The 17,700-nt window shown below is 35.8% G+C and overlaps 1 protein-coding gene across 1 annotated transcript in view; it reads left to right on the top strand.

The window, feature by feature from the left end:
- Positions 1-17,700, top strand: part of LOC103805269 (contactin-5-like) — a gene marked incomplete at both ends in the record, with an annotated part of 101,710 nt that overhangs the window by 994 nt on the left and 83,016 nt on the right. The window lies entirely within an intron of this gene.

A 17,700-nucleotide genomic window follows, 5' to 3' on the forward strand; every position in this document is an offset into this window, starting at 1 on the left:
TCTTCATATAGTTACAGATGGAAAACAGTGGGTTTAAGGACAAGTTGCCTACCTACATGTCTACTAACATATCTGGTGGTCTCAAGAACTCAGCAGATCTAGTGTGGGGTCTGAGGGTCTCCCTTAATCCCTTACCTCCCTGGTAAACTCAGACCTCTTATATCTATTGCGTTAGTCTTAATGTGGTGCCGATCCTGTCAAGGTATTTGTTGGGAGATCATGACATTATCCAACTGCTTCTGAGCTGGGAAGAATAATGGTATTTGTCTAAATTTCCTTATGCCAGGTCAGCATGTTTTAAAACTCTAAGCCTTGCAACAGTTGTCTTACCACTGGACCTCAGTCTTAAATGTAGTTTCTGAAAATATTATCTTTTACACAAGAAAATTATCATAAAACAAATTTCTTGGTATCTCAGATTTCTTTTCCCATTTCAAAAACATGGCTGACAGGTGGCCATTCAACCTCCAGATGAAAAAAAGAATACAGGGAAAGTGAGAGCTGGAGCTCAGACAACAGAAGGCCTATGAATTTCATTAGCTACATGCACAGTTCATTCAGGACCCCATGTGCTTTTAGTTACATTATAATCTCCTCCAATAAACAAATTTCTATAAAGTTGTTAAAAAAATAGAATAAGAAAGAAGAGGTTGAGTTTGGAGGGATTATTTTAATTGGATTTTGAACTTTGTATTTGTTTGCACACATGCTTTTGCAGATATCCAAATTCTTATGTTACTATGTCTGGAATAGGATTTCATTAAAGTATTTGAGAGTTGTAATGAAGGTTTCTCAAATGGAGAAATGCTATCTGGAAGTGCTGAGGTGTAGCAAATAATGCAAGCAAGAAGAGACTGGTATAAAGACATAGAAATCTTTTTAAAAGGATAGAGTAATAATTGGTTATTTTAGAAGTTTATGAGCAACTCATTCATAACAGCAATTTCAAGTTCAATATGTGTTTGTAGCTCAACTTCTACATAGCATGGCCCCCTCTCTTCCGCTCTTGATTTAATGCTTCTTCAAATCCCTGATCTTAAATGTCTGGTGTTCCTGTAGAAACAATATTTGCATTATGCAGCAACCTGCACTATAATGTATGGTGTCACCATAATGTAAACCCATAGGAACATACCAGAAACTTATATCAGAGAAAATTTTAGTAATTCAAATCAAAGTCAAACATTTTCCAGTTCCTTACCACCTTTATAGTGAAGCATTGCTTGTTAACAGCTGGCTTGCATGTCTCCAGTTATTTTCAATAAGACGGAAAGGAAAACATTGAAAAAGGTTTTTATAAGGAATAACCATAAAGTAATCCAAAAAAAATTGGTGACCTGCAATTTTACTGGACTCTGATGTGTTGAACGGTAATCTATAATCCCAAGATTAAAACAAGGCATTTCTGATTATGAGATACAGAGCTACACATAAATGCATTCACTTTCCCTTTTTTCACTGAACACCATGGATTCCAGAAGCTTAGAAACTTACCATTTCCATAGAAAAAAAACCCAAACAAATTCAAGGACTTGCTTGAGAGCATGGTTTGGGTGGGTCATCACATTACTGCAGTGGAAAATAGTTAAATCTTTGCAGCTTGAAGAACTGTTATTCTAATTAAAAAGAGAAATGACATATAGCTCGAAAGGAAAAAACAGGGACCATTAAACAAGGCCTTTGACACTATCTTAGAGGAAAAGGCATGTGCTGCAGCAAGTCTATGCAAAATATCACAAAATGCGAAAAAGAAGAGCTTGTTTATTGCAGTGTCTCTTAGTTTTCTAATGATTCTGTGGCCAAAAGCCCAGTTACTATGGTTATTATCATGCAGTTCAGCATTGGTGATACATTACAAATATAAATGTTTATGTACTATATCATTTGCATATGTGTATATAATTAAAATAGGACTTTGGAATATTTATACAGTATCTTTGGATTTGAAAGAGAAAGAAATAGAAAGCAAAGATTATTTTATATGTGTTTAGAGATATAGCATTTGAAATAACCTCCTGTAGCACTGGTTATGTTTATGGAGCAAGGTGCAAATCATAGAATCATAGAATCCACCAGCTTGGAAAAGACCTCCAAGATCATAGACTCCAACCATAATGTGGTTACTAGACTATGGCACTAAGTGCCACATCCAGTCTCATCTTGAAAACCTCCAGGGATGGTGAATTCACCACCTCCCCAGACAGCCCATGCCAATGTCTGATTACTCTCTCTGCAAAAAAATCTCTTCTCAATATCCAACCTAAACCTCCCCTGACAGAGCATGAATCTGTGCCCTCCTGTCCTACTACTGGTTGTCTGGAGAAGAGACCAACTCCCACCTGACTACAACCTCCTTATAGGTATTTGTAGAGGGCAATAAGGTCTCCCCTGAGCCTCCTCTTCTCCAGGCTAAACAACCCCAGCTCCCTCAGCCTCTCCTCATAGCACTTGTGCTTGAGTCCCTTCACCAACCTCATTGCTCTTCTCTGGACCTGCTCCAGCACCTCAATATCCTTCCTGAACTGGGGCCCAAAACTGTGCACAGTATTCAAGGTGTGGCCTCACCAGCACAGAGTACAGGGGCAGAATTACCTCCCTGGTCTGCTGACCACACTGTTCCTGATCCAGGCCAGGATGCCATTGGCCTTCTTGGCCACCTGAGCACACTGCTGGCTCATGTTCAGCTTTCTGTCTATCCAAACTCCCAGGTCCCTTTCTGCCTGGCTGCTCCCCAGCCACTCTGTCCCCAGCCTGGAGTGCTGCATGGCTAAAGTGCAGGACCAGCACTTGGCCTTGTTAAACCAAGTCCTTGTTTAAACCAAAGACCAGTTATGTTCAGTTAAAGGTCTGCTTGAAATTTTAAATTACCATAGCAAATATTTATGAAGATTTAAACTCAAGAAAAGTTTCCTTTTTTATTCTTGTTTGCATTTGCTATAATGTCTTATGCCCAAGGTCATGCTGGTTTATGCTATTTTATGAAAGTAAGAAAAAAAAAAGGAGGAAAAAATATCCCATGCTGTAAAATAAATTAGTAGTATATTTTTTAATAAAAGCAAATATTTGCTAGGAATTTCTTGTGTGTTCTATAGAATTGTATACAGAAAAAAATTTTTTTTGGGGGGGAAGTTCCCAAGATGACATTGACAAAACAACAAGCAAATCAAAATTCTTCATCACAAAAATCATAAATTTAAAGTCACGGTTCAGAAGTTTTCTCATAACAGGCTGTTTAAAAGACAAGAAACTATCTGTTTGTTAAAGCTTCAAATGCCATTTATACTTTCCAATCACAATGAATAGCTCATATGCAAAGTATATTGTTTTCTTAACAAGATTCTAACCAGGTCCCTAAAATGTAAGAGCATTAGAAGAATAATTACTGAATTCCTTTAGCCCACCATAACATTAATGAATTTTGTGGCTCTGAGTGTGTCTAGCTCTATTCAAGAGTAAATCCCAAACATATTTTTAAAGATTCTGCAGTAAATGGAAATAAAAAAAATAAAAATAATTTATTCTACCTTAAGATCTTACTGCATTAAAAAAGAAAATTGTATATATGTAGGAAAAAGCATCAACAAAGTAAAGCAACCATAGTAAAATATAGTTGCTGGAAGCAGAAATCCAACTTTGTTGAAAACTTAGTAATTATAAAGAAATGCATAACATCAAAAGCATTTTGAGGATATGAAACTTAATATCAAATTGTGAAAGTTTTATGAAAGAACTTATGCACTAAGCCTGCATACATTATTAGATGGTTTTAGTTTGGTCTCTTATCTCCTCTCATTTCTGTTGTTAGAAATTTGTGTAACCTAAAGGAAGGATTTAAGAATTAAGCTTTAATATTAATTTCTTCATATTGACTACTTTCAGCATCTGTTAAAAAGGAATAAGTGACTTGAACCTGATGCAAAAATTGAAAAAAAAATGCAGATTTCAACTTGACTAAATCTATCTGCCTTAGTGCAAAACAGCTGTATGTTTTTGTGCTGAGTTCCACAGCTTCTCTCTGGAACAGTCTGCTATCACTTCTGCTACAATAGTGGAAGTATTTTGTACTTACCTTTGCCACATGTACAATCTCTGTGTTCCATTAGGTCACAAAACAACATTGCTTTCCTTTATCTGTGGATTATTCAACCTTTCACAAGCCTATCATCTCTGTGGTATTTACAGCCTGGGCTAAAAATGTAGAGAAGTTGTAGGGGAAAATATATTCACACCTGTCATTTATGGAACTCCTCACTGCAATTTTATTAATCCAGTTGTCACTGACTTCTTTGTATCATTTCCTTTATTTTTGTTTTTCTTTACTGAATCTATTTTCTCCTTTAATCTACAAAGGGTATTGGTTAGTTACAATTTAAATGTCTTTTTCCAATGACTGTCCAGTAACGTCCAGAATAAGAGGTCTGCCATGATGCAGGCATGTAAATCAATGTTTTTCTGGGGAGGCAGCCTGTGCACTGCCCATTCCATCACTGCACACTTATGTCAACCTTTTTACTTAGTTCACTTCCTCAGAAATGAGCTTAATGATCTGTGTTTTCTTTCTTGCTGTCATGCTCCCTGTATACTTTGTTGGGCTTAATCCATAAATTTGTAGTAGTAATTTTCAAGAACTGATTTAATTAAACCATATAGACATGAGAAAATCTTTGATTTCTCCTGTTCATTCCAGAAGATGCAGCATAAGAAAATATTTGATAACCTTACAATATCAACATTTTCTTCTAAACCATACAAAGCTAAACAGTTTTAGGTGCTATAAAAGAAAGGCGATAGCAAGCTGAAGTGGGAAAAGAAATCAAAATGCAACTAGTCATACATACATTTTTTTAAATGTCCCATATCATCCTGTAATACAGCCTAAATTGGGTATTGCTTTGCTCTCAAAGCATCACAGCACTGTGAAGAATGTTACTATGTTGATTAAGAACAGCTACAGCTACAATAGTGATTTGCACTACAAAACTTTTGGATTATTTTCTGCATTATTTCAATATGCTATTTTTAGAAAATAAATGCTTAAGAGACACCTGCAAACTGTGTGCATGCCAGAAAAAGTTAATTGTGTATAGGACTGGTTACATGTAGTTCATAAATACTTTATTAATTGAAGAATATAATTCAGCGAATCTGAAATGAATGTGAATTTGCATCACACTCCAGTAAGAGTTTCAGCTAAATGAAGACTGAGAATATCATATTATTTTACTGAAGGAAGGGATCTCGATTCTAGTTCATATGTGGAGACTGCATCCTATCTTTTCCCTTATTTTTTTGTGACAGGTGGGACAATTTCACAGGGAAAGATTGTGAGATCTCTCTTACAAAACAAATTTCAAGTCTACGGTCTTCAGTGACTATAGGACCTGGATCCAAGCCCCCAGCCACATTTTCCCACAAAAATGCTCAAACCACTTGCACATATCTACTTTACAATTGTTGAAATCCAGCCCTTTCTTTTGTTAATAAAATAAAAAAAAAACCACTAAACTATGTATAGTTTTTCATATAAAATGATTTAATAAAATTAAAAAAAACCCACTAAAATATGTATAGTTTTTCATATAAAATGATGAAATAAGTTTTCACTAAAATTATAGCTTTTTTTTAGTTTCAGCTTTGGAAAACCAAGTTATTTGTATTGTAGTTGTAGTGATACTTTATTGTTTATAGAGATATTTAGCTTATATAGCTAAGTTCAGTGGTGCAAGAGGCCAAGAACTTTGGCTAAAAAAAACCCACTAAAATATGTATAGTTTTTCATATAAAATGATGAAATAAGTTTTCACTAAAATTATAGCTTTTTTTTAGTTTCAGCTTTGGAAAACCAAGTTATTTGTATTGTAGTTGTAGTGATACTTTATTGTTTATAGAGATATTTAGCTTATATAGCTAAGTTCAGTGGTGCAAGAGGCCAAGAACTTTGGCTCATCTAAGAAAGTATTTTATCTTAAAAAATTTGCATAATCTTTTTGAAGTTTATTGGATGATGTGCATGCTTAAAATTAAGCACACTTTTTGTGTCTGTTAAACATGAGGTTTTCTAAAGCAGGAGTTGAAACAGTCTGTATAGATTTGTTGCCATAATGTCATCATGACAGACACATAGTAGGTTTAATTAAGCCTTCTGTCATTCATTTCTTGATCCTTTCTTCCTGAATGTGAATAATACAATAATAAATTCATTCCTTACAATAATAAACTTCATGACTTAAAATTAGCAGAACCCATTACATCTCCTTTTAACCAGCATATCTCAAAGAAACTTTCCTGTTGGAAAAGATAAATCTGAGTTCACTACTGTGGCTATGGTGAATCTTTGAAAATCTGCCTTCAACCTTGCTTTACATGGGTGAATCTTTAATCCAAGTGTGAAAGCAAGTCTGGAAAATGAATGAAATCAGGAGGTCACCTAAAACTATGAATACTGCATCTGCTCTTTCTGAAAGAATGGCAAAACTAACGAATCATTAGCTGGTGTTCACATTTCCAATCAAATCATTAATGAGTATTGCCAGACAGTAAACCTTATGGGAGTTCAGCTGTATTCAGGAATTATATCCATTGAAAGCTTTGGGAAAAAAAAATGCACAACTTTTTTCCTGAACTCCCCTTCCACAGAATGTCTTCAAAAACAGTCCCCTGACTCTACTGACAGCCACTCGTCTGTAATAGCTCTGGTAGACTTGCTGTGAGTTTCTGTCCTTTCAGTTCTTCTGAAGCTGTCTGAGAATTGCAGTCAGTTTCTATCTTTCCATTGCTGCATCAGCTTTTGAAGACCAGTTGCCATATCTCCATTAGTTCACTTTAAAGAGCAGTGGAAACCCAATTCTTTCCTATCTACAAAAACAGATGCTTTCTTTCATGAAGACAAAGTGGGTGTGGGGGCCTGGAATTCTCTTTATCTTCTTTGTTGCCTCAAATCAGTATTTTGTCAATTCCAAAAGGGGGTCTATATCTATGCTAGTAAATTAAGCATTTCCTAGAATTGAGAACAAATCATATGGAAAGGTCCACATCTATAATTCTAAACTCTTTTACCTTCCAAGACAAGAGTACCTCTAAACTGTCTTTTGAGAATGGCCCCCAGTCACCTCTGCTAACACCCAAAGTGTGACAAGAATTGTCTTGGAGAAGGCTGCAGTCCCACCAAAGAATCCCATGGACTTTTCTAATACAGTGATGCTGTCTGTGATGAAAATCCAGTGCAGGAGATTATTTTTCAATACTTTTCCCTATACTAGTACAGACAAAGGCAAAAATATTGGACTTTCTTATTCTTCAAAAGAAGTTGGTTACTCTGTATGTGTCCTTACAAACAACTCATTCGTTTCTTCACCCATTTGACTTTTTTGTGATGAAATCATACATTACCTAAGCCGAAGAGAACCAAAGTCAGGAAGCTCTAAAGCAGCAATCCAGAAACATTTATTCTTTTACATCTTAGTATTAGAATGAAAGCAGTTTGGGAAGTTGAGATCAGATTCCTAATTAGGGACTATGCATCAATACGGTGCAAATTTGATACTTATAAAAAGTTACTAGCTTCAGAAAAGGGTATCAATTCTGGATGTATTCCGTTTAGCAACATTTGTTATCTCATTCCACTTGAAATGCACATAGGCATAGCTTCAATCTCATTGATCCTTGTATCCATCAAACACAAAAAGTTATGATTATTTTGAAGAATTCAAATGGAATGAGATTTATTAATCTTGGCAAGTTAATTTATTGCTACATAGGTTTTGATGCCAAAAAACTATTCTGAGGTTTAAGTTCTGCTTAGTCTTTTATTCTGAAAATGTACCTTAAACAATACATTTTATGTTTTGTGTTCTGTGGAAGAATGAAAAGAAGTCTGTCATGTAGGGAGACACAGTTTGAAATGTAATTACAACAATCATTTAAAGATGCATAGTACCTCTACTGACTTCTCATTTAAGCATTGTTCATTTCTCTGCAGGACTGGAAGGCTGGTGTTTAACCTACCTATAACCTACTCACCTATCTTTCACAATCTAATCTATCATGCTAATGTATCATTAGTCTTGGCATTTAAATATAGATGACAGTAATTAGAGTAGCATTGCTAAACAGACGAAATTTTGAAAGACTGAAGAGGAGTTTTGTGCTATGACCAGACAACACTTTCTACAATTCCTTTGCAAATTGTAACTCTGACTTTTGACAATTGCAGTGTCATCTCTCTACCTGCAGCCTTCCAGGTGTGGCATATTGTGGTGAGCAGTACTTTACATTCTTTCAAATAAAAGGTATAGTTTTACCTGAAATTTCTTGGGTGGTATCTGTAGTGCTACCATGGTATTCCTGCCCTCATTATGCTCCCTCCATTGTCCTGACACAGATGTAGTATGGCTTTCCTGAGAAGCAGATTAGGCTCCTGATCACATTGAAAAATAAAGTTGTCTGATAGGTTATTCTTCTGTTCATAAACACAGGTGCACAGGTACTTGTGAAAGTACAAAGGAAAGAGTAGCACAGGTTTGGGAGGGAAGAAGAGAGAACTGGACAGAGCATTTAAGTGACCTGCTCAGGAACAACACTCAATATAAAAGCAATGTAGTCACTTTTGATAATGCTTTGGAACTCTGGGAGAAAGCCTTCTAGAAGAGTTGAGTTCTAGCTTAGTTAATAACGCTGCAGAAGAAGTTTAAGAACAGCCTGCAATGAATGAAGGAGATTGATCATCAAAGAAAACATCTGGAAGGTTGTGAAACATATGGATAAAGTGAGAATTAGCAGAAGTCAAGCTGAGTTAGCCTGACAAAGGAAATTAAAAGAAATACAGATAAGCTATTTAGCAAGGTTAATAAAATGTAAAAAGAAAAGATGATAGGATAGAATCAAAGTTAATCTACATATGATCCCAATTTCAATGGTTGCCTTTCTTTGGTTTCCTGTAGGGACAATGTAGTTTAAACATCTGTTTCCATATGGAGCATGAGATACTAGAAATAGAAAGACAGACATTCAGTTTGAGAATGGGCAAAGACAAGAATGGTAAAAGTAAATTCACACTTAAAATGCACTAGTTCCTAAAAGCTGAGGCTCCTACAACATCCAGGAGCTCTATTAAGAAAATTCAGTACTTCAGTGGCACAACTTCAGAACAGTGTACTATTCCATGGCAAATTTGTCCTTTGTTCTTCTTGATATTTTCATTAGTGTTCACATCACAACGACTAATTAAATTACCTAAAACTGCAAAGATGGGAAGCATTGTCAACATGAATGTTGTATTCTCAACTAAATAATTATATATTTTATTTATAATGTTTGGCACTCAAAATCATGAACATGGTAATATAACTGTCAGTTTGCATATCATTTCTTTTAATTATTTTGAGAATAAAATCAAAACAATCTCAAAGAATAATTTCTCACTAGCCACAATGATAACATCAAAATCATCTTCAGATGACCACCATGTCGTGATGATGACCCAGAAGTTCATGATTTCTTCTGTACTGGTTTGTAAAGCCAGGTATTAGGATTTGGTTTCATAGAGCACGATACATATACAAAAAGGAGCAAATCCTCTCTATAAAATGTATTGTAACCTGCCTCTGTATAAACCCCCCACCCCCACAGAGCTAAACAATATAAAAAGAACCCAAACAAACCCTTTAATTAGGTTTCAGCCCTATATCTCATCAAGCATGGAAATATGTAAAAATATCCTCAGGATTCTATAAATATGTAAATCCTGAACCCACCTACCTACCCACATCATACACCACACTAATTAAAAGAAAATGCGTTAAGTTGGGAACTTGTATACTGTGTGTCTAACTACACATTATATATTAGAGTAAATTTTATTAGAGAAGCAAGGTCAAACATCCAAGCTACAGGATGGAGAATTTATCATTGTCTATGCAATCTGAATTTCGCCTTGAATGCAGGAGTCCTACCATACAGATCTTCTTTTTTTTTTTTACATTCGACCCACTAGACTCTTTCAGGTCACAGAAGAATTACTGCTCACTTACAGAACAGTGTTCTATTTCCTATTGTTCAGTGCACAGTCCCCTGCCTTCATTAATTCAGGCTATTCAAAACCTACTCTAAAGATGAAATTAATTTCCTCAGAAGCTTTTTATGGTGCTCATCATTACAGCATCTAAGTGCTTCATGAACATTAATACATTTATTTTTACAGTGTCCCTGTGAACTGAGTAGTTATTACTATCTCTTTTTATAAATGGAAAACCAAGACATGAGAGATTAATGTAAAATATCCAGTAATGTGGGAACTGTATGTGAGCTCATGAGAAGCTGCTTTTCCCCAGTGCTTAGCAGAGCCAGAACTGATCACTTTCCTATTCATCACTCTGAACAATCTTTTTCTCAGTTTTTTCTATCAGTCATATCTCAGTCCTGCATCTGGTTTCAGATCTCTCTCCTACTATCGATTAAGCTACTGATCCACTTTTGTGATTTCTTTTCTTATGGAAAGCTTCTATTTGACTAAAAACGATAGTAGCATCTTTCTAGCTCTATTTTAGTCTCCATGCACTCATTTTGTTTCATTGCCTGCAGTTCCTCTGTCTCACATTTCACACTTCCAGGCTCCTAAGCTCAGTTTCCTTCCTTGTCCTTATTCAATAACTTCTCTAGTCTGCTTTTTTCATACATAACTAGCTGCATCCTTAACAGAATAAATGAATATGTAGTTATTTTTAACTAAAGCTGGGAGTAAATCAAACAGGATCTGGTCTTCTTAATCACAGTAGTTATATCTGTCATGTTGGTAATTATGGATGGATTTCTTGACAGTATAAATATCCATTGGCAGTATGGATATTTTTAATTAGAAAAATTTTATATGTCTTCATGCTAAATAACATAAATTGCTATTCCATTAGCTCTCATAAGCAAAGTGGGTCAAGACTTTGCATGGAGAACTGTTACAGTACATCGAGTAGGAACTTCTGATAATTCAGTGCTTTCTCTTTTAAATTATTACTGCAGAACACACTATATTGAAACAGGTTCTCCTTGGATTAATGCCTGGAATGGCATTTCTACTTAAATACTTGTCATTTATTCACATTGTTTTTACTATGAGTTTTCAACTCTCTCCCTTACTCATTAATATAACAGAGATTAACTGTGACCTGTGTTTTGGTTGGTGACTGCAAGATTTTGAGATTCTAATACATCCTTTATTCAGTCATATCTTCTGAATTCCACTGGGTTTTTTTCCTGTCCCTGCCTGCTATATTCCTTTACAGTTTTAAAATGAAAGACTATTGATCTGCCAATACTAGAGCACCAGAAATATAGAAAACCTTAGGATATGGTCATCACTAGCCACAACAAATTTCAAGCATGAATAAGAACTCTTTTAAGATTTTTCTCTGTTTCACTGCTGGTTATATAAGGTCTGGTAACATGTAGTATTGTGATATTGGAAAGTGGCACCTCTATTAATTTTTAATTAAGTCTTAAAACTGTTGTTACCTCATTAAAATCAGATCTGCTAAAAAAATGTGAAAGTATCCAAGATAAAATCTGTCAGTAAATGTAAAAGTTGAACTGAAATACTGGTAATAAAATCATAGCTAACTGAACAAAAGATACTAAGTATTCTCAATTCAAGATTGCCTTGTGGCAATCTCAATAGTGGAGCCAATCTTTTAAGCACTTCATCCTACCAATTGCAATTGCCAGCGGTTCACTCTAAATCACTGGGATTGTGTTCAGGATAAAGATTTTAGCTACATATTTTGGTCAAATTCTCTAAAATATACATATTTCTGTACTATGTGAACAAAAGATGTTTAAATACTGGGATATTAGTGACACAGGAGATTTAAGCACTTCATTTTTTTAATTCAAAATTGTTCTTATTTATTATTTCTTTTGTGATAAAATCCAAAAGCAATATGTTTTGGTATCAATGAAACATGTTTTTTTAATATAATCAAATTATTTTCTATACATTGGCTAAGAATATCCTATTATAGTGAAGTACAATAGTTTTTACCGCAGCATTTTGAGTACTTCAAATTTGATTTTGCACTCCTATACTAAAAAGATAAGAAATTAATGTCTGTATGCAATATATACTTAAATATGGTGAAACCTGACTCAGCATTGCCAAAACTAAAGGCCTATATGACAGTTTTTATGGATAAGACTGTTCTTCAAAGTATTTCTTTATTGTTAAATTTGCAAAATTAGAAAACCCGATACAAAGACTGAAATACCATTATAATGACCTTACTATTTTTTTCTGAAAACTATGACACTACACCTTTAAAATTCTGTTCTAGTTATTCAGTTGCTGAAGCTGAGTTATAGGAAAACAATCTGATGAATAAGGAAGGCCACATACGAAGTTATAGTGAAACTAACACTGTTGCAGTGCTAGATGGTCTAAACTCCCTCCCTTTCTTCCACCCTAGCTCTTCAACACAGCTTCTCTTTAAACAGATCCACAGCCAATAAACCATCCTTGTTCAGTGTATCTACCTGACAACAACGGCATGCACACGTATCAGACCAATAACACAATAAGAAACATGCTTTACACAGACCTTTTAAGAATGACAGTAAACTACCATATGAAATTATTCCCACTCTATTTAGCAGCAAATTTGACTTAGTATTTTTAAGAGACATAATACTAAAGTATGTATAAAATTTGTTCAAACTTAAAGGAAAGGGAATGAAATTCAAATGTTTACTTTCCTGGCATCACAGGTACATTATTTGATTTAAATAAAATGCTTGTTGAAATAAATTTAAATAAGATACTTTGTGGGAGTTGGACTCAATGATCCTTATTGGTACCTTCTAATTTGAGATATTCTATGATTTTAATCGAGGTGATGAGCATTTTGAAAATAGAGCATTTTAAGGACTGGTTACAGTCATATCACAGAATCATAGTATGGTTGGATTGGAAGAGACCTTACAGATCATTTAGTTTCAATACCCCTTCCATTGTCAAGAGTGCCTTCCACTCGACCAGGTTGCTCAAATTCCCATCCAGCTTGGCCTTGAACATTTCCAGGTATGGGACATCCACCGCTTCTCTGAGAAGCCTGCTACAGTGCCTCAACACCCTCACAGGAAAGAATTTCTTCCTAATAGCTAATCTAAACCTACCCTATTTCAGTTTAAAGCCACTTGTCCTACCTGATAAAGAGTCCCTCCTCATCTTTCCTGTAAGTGTCCTATCATTCATTTTCATGGTAGTCATATATTATCTTCTAAAGTAACATATGCTTGTGTAAAGAAATTGCATGGCATACAGAAAAAGATGATCTCTCTGGTAGGAGAGAGCCCTACCAAACAGATTTTTTTTTTTTGAGACAGGGTGCATATGTTTTTCTAAGTAATACATTTAGACACATTCCAGTGCCTAAAATTGTGTATCTCATCGTTTTAGGAGTAATTCTATTTGGAAATAATGATTCCTCACATCAGTTGTCTTGTACATCCATTAAATTTGCAATCCTATCCAATAAGCTTGTTTTTCAGTCCTTTCAATTCCTACAAAAATGTTTGGTGATCTGTAAAATGCATAATGGTTTCTCTTTTAAAAAGTAGCCAAGCTTTTTAGATCAGTTACAAAGAATTCTTATCTTCAGACTTTATTAATTTAGAGCCTAGCACTGTGTGGCAGTGAATTGCAATGAAGGCAGCATTCAGCAGCCTACTTCAGTTAGTCAGGGCTGCCAAGTTTTATTCCTCTTTTTTTATTTTAATCTTATTGACTATCCTGAAATATGATGAGTTTTCTCAAACATTGCATATATGTCCTTGTTTATTCTTCTCTCAGTTAATGAAAAACAGTCAAGGCAAGTGAATCAGTTGCTGATGTATAAAACCCAAATCAAATGCTTTCTAAAAGCAAGAAATACTGATTGTGATTTAGCAGCTGAAAAATCTGTAAATGATATCTGTCATATAACTCCATGCTTTCACTACTGATGGTCTAAAATGCTTTCATCCACTGTAACTGATACTGTTTCCAGATAGTAATTATGACTGATATCTTTAAAGCAAAGACTAATGGTATGTCTCTTGTTGCTATGAAAATGCATGCAAACTAGGTCAGTGCTGCAATATGCTGGAGTGTAAGTCTTCATTTTGTAAATGTTTTAAATTCCAAAGGATTTACTTCTGGGTTTGCTCAAATCTACCTTAATACTGAAATGAAATATTTATACTGGAGTTAGTACAATCAGGCAGTCATTTTGTTTGACAAATTGGGTCACCTTTCGGGGAATTAACAGTTTGTGAGTTGCAAACTCATGTGAGGTTTTGATACATTGCTCGTTGTGAGTACCACACTACTGGCACACAATGGCCCATGCTATAACAATGTCACAAAGCAGATGGAAAGCACATTCTAATAAATCAGTGGGGGTAAAAGAGTAGTATTGGACTTTGATCCTAAAATGAAAAAAAGAACTTGCTGTAGAACTCCAGAAGGGAGAAACAGACATCATAGAAACAATTTTCCTTGAGTAACCTGACTTTTTGAAAATCTTCTCACTATTGTTACCAGTACATCCATAATTTCTTAATTTTTTTTTTCCATTTAAGTCAGTTGCTCATACAAATTCCTGGGAATGCCCTGGTAAAAATGAATATGTGGGAAAAGATTTGAACACAGACATTTCAGTCTCTTCAGTGCTGATAATTATTGTCTATGCACAAAGGGGACAGCTGAAACTAGTGACATTGATTTTCAAGACGGAAACCAACAGGCAACGTCTTGAAACTTGGTTCCCAAACTAAATCATTAGTGAACATCTGACATCTCAATGTGATCTATGTTATGATGTCTATGGGACATGCAATCTGGAATTTATATCCATGGACTGTTTTTCCATTAGAAAGGTTTTATTTGCTGTTTTCATGTAAGTTATGTGAGGAGCAAACATTAAGGCTGGGAGAGATTTACATGATATGGCACCTAAAATTAAGGTGGAAGCAATTATAGAAATAGTATTTTTTATATAATTTACAGACATAACCTCCAAGGAAAGTACCTACTGGGAGTAACATTACATTCACTGTTTGTATGTCTCTGATAGCACAAATTGCCAAAAGTAGAAATACTTCTGTACATTAAGCATAGGCATTTTGAAAAAGGGCTATAAAAAATGGTTTGCAAGTTTCAGTGTTTGAATTATAATGGCTGCAAAGACAGTGTTTCTGCTTCAACTCTTTAAATTACTGCTTGAAATGGGAATGCATTTAGGCACTTATGGTTTGATTTATGAAACTTCTATTTACTTTTATGCAGGTTCTTTGCATAGTTTTCTTGGTAAAAGTAGAACAGTTTTAGTTTACACAACTCATATTGTTCCTTTCCTCTTTCATGGAAACTCTTGTGGATGCTATCTCATAATTCTCATTTCAAGAACACATATTAAGATAAAAAGGGGTTGAAGGTGTGAAAGAGCTATGTTAATCTCAGCCTCAATAAGTAGATTGCACTACAACATATTTTATTTAAAGAAAAATAGTGGAAACATTTTGCAATGATACGCAGAAACTAGAGCTGCCTGGAGGAAGGTAAGACAGGCAGAAAGACAGTTCCTCTTTGAAACAGTGTTTGGTCTGATCTGGCACTTCCAGAATATTCACACTGAACTTCTTGTTAGGTGATTTTTCCATCTTCTGTATATACATTGTTAAATAAAATAGTGCTAAAGTGCTACCCAGGGCAGCTTCTTAGCTGTCTTCTAGTTTTCCAGTCATTGTTACCCACAAGAGCTTTGAGTAAAATAAGAAAGGTCTATAGCATTTGGAATTGAAGTATGAGCAGAAAAGTGATTACCACTTATATAAGTGTTCTCAAATTCTACCATGTTCTATATTTGGGCGAGGGGAAAGAATATTATTTCACATTACTACCTTTTCTATAAAAGGAGGCCAGACACAACTAATTGAGTGTTAATTGTTTGAGATAATTTATAAACATTGTAAATGAAATGGGGAATCTGGTGAGAACTGACACAGAGAAAGCTCATGTATCCCACAACTTTTCTTGCCTTGGTTTTACATTGGCAATTTATCTCCTCACCTCTCTTGAGTCCCTGGATCTCAAGACAGGGCCTGGGGGAATAAAGTCCCACCCATCACAGGAGAATAGAATAGAATAGAATAGAATAGAATAGAATAGAATATGTCAGTTTTAAAGGACCTACAACTAGTCCAACTAGTCATCTAGTCCAACTAGTCATCTAGTCCAACTGCCTGGCCAATTTAGGGCTGGCCAAGTTAAAGCATGTTATGAATGGCATTGACCAAATGCCTCTTAAAACTCTGACAGGCTTGGGGCATTGACCACCTCTCTAGGAAGCCTGTTCCAGTGGTTAGCTATCCTCACATTTTCAGATTCCTTACAAATCATCACAGGTTCTCTGTCCACCCTGCACAGATCTCAGGCCCCTTTTTCTACTTCATGGGACCCCTACTAGCCATCTGGTTCAGCTTGATGCTCACTGGCAAACATGCAATACTCACACACTCATCCCTCAGGTGCTGGATATTCACGCATACCCCTGGGTGAACTAGGGTGGCTCCCATGCCACCTGATACCTTGGTCCAGAAGCAAACAGTCAAGCTTGAATTTTGCTAGTGAATATTGCCCCATGAATATCAGGTTTGAGGACACTTGCTCCCATATCAGCCATGACCTGGGACATGGGCTGTGACCAGTGTCCAATTCTAGCCACTGGTGCAGAGCCCCTCCTCACTCACTTCATTTGCCTCTGCTCTCAGTAGCTGGTTTGGAGAACACACACACTGACACCGCCTCACCTCCACAAAACCTCTATTGCTGCCCCAGCAGCTGGAGGTTAAAGACCCCACTGGCTCCAGTTGCTGGCTCCAGGTTTCACTCACACACAGAGGTGTCACAAGTAGCTGGCCCTTAGTCTTTACAGCACATATATATGCATGAGAGAGAGATTGTACAAAGAGGTAGTAAAGAAAATGTTTGATAAGAAGCTGTAAGAAGATGAGACTGCAGTGAACAGGCACAGGGCTCAGCCAAACAAGCATATTGACTGGGCCTGTCTTATGCATGACCAACCCCTTTTATACCATTTTATATTTACTGCCTCTTTGTTCATCCCTGTTCCCCCTTCTGCTGCACACTCCCCATGGGTTTGTACAACTCTGTCCATTCCTGCACCCCTGCCTGTCTTGGTTCCCCTGGTTTACAATCTTATCTGTTGCAAAGTCCAGGTTGATCTTCCTTGAAGTAGTGCATGTGGTTTCTTAATAGTCCATCAATTAGTGTAACTGCTGAGGTTTACTTCCTCTCATTTTGTCCACATTTTATCCACATTTGTTTGGTCTGTGTCTCTGTAGATTTCTTTTTCTGGTTTCCTTCTTTTCCTTTAGTTTCCCAGTTAACAAGGTCTGCTGACAGACAACCTTGATGGAATAAGTGTTCTCACAATCTCACTTGCCCTTGCCAATTAGTGTGACTGACCAGGTGTGGTTCTTATGACTGCTCTGTATGTTTAGTTTATGGCTTACTCCTCTTCTCATTATGTCTTTTTGCATTGAAAAAGGTGAAGAACCAATCATTCTCCTTTCACACACTTATAAACATGACTGGAGAGAAAAAGTTGCATCATTTCTTCACCAAGTTATGATTCTTTCCCACCTCTTCTATCACTC

The sequence above is a fragment of the Acanthisitta chloris genome, unplaced genomic scaffold, assembly GCF_000695815.1.
Source record: "Acanthisitta chloris isolate BGI_N310 unplaced genomic scaffold, ASM69581v1 scaffold9107, whole genome shotgun sequence".
Lineage (NCBI taxonomy): Eukaryota > Metazoa > Chordata > Aves > Passeriformes > Acanthisittidae > Acanthisitta > Acanthisitta chloris.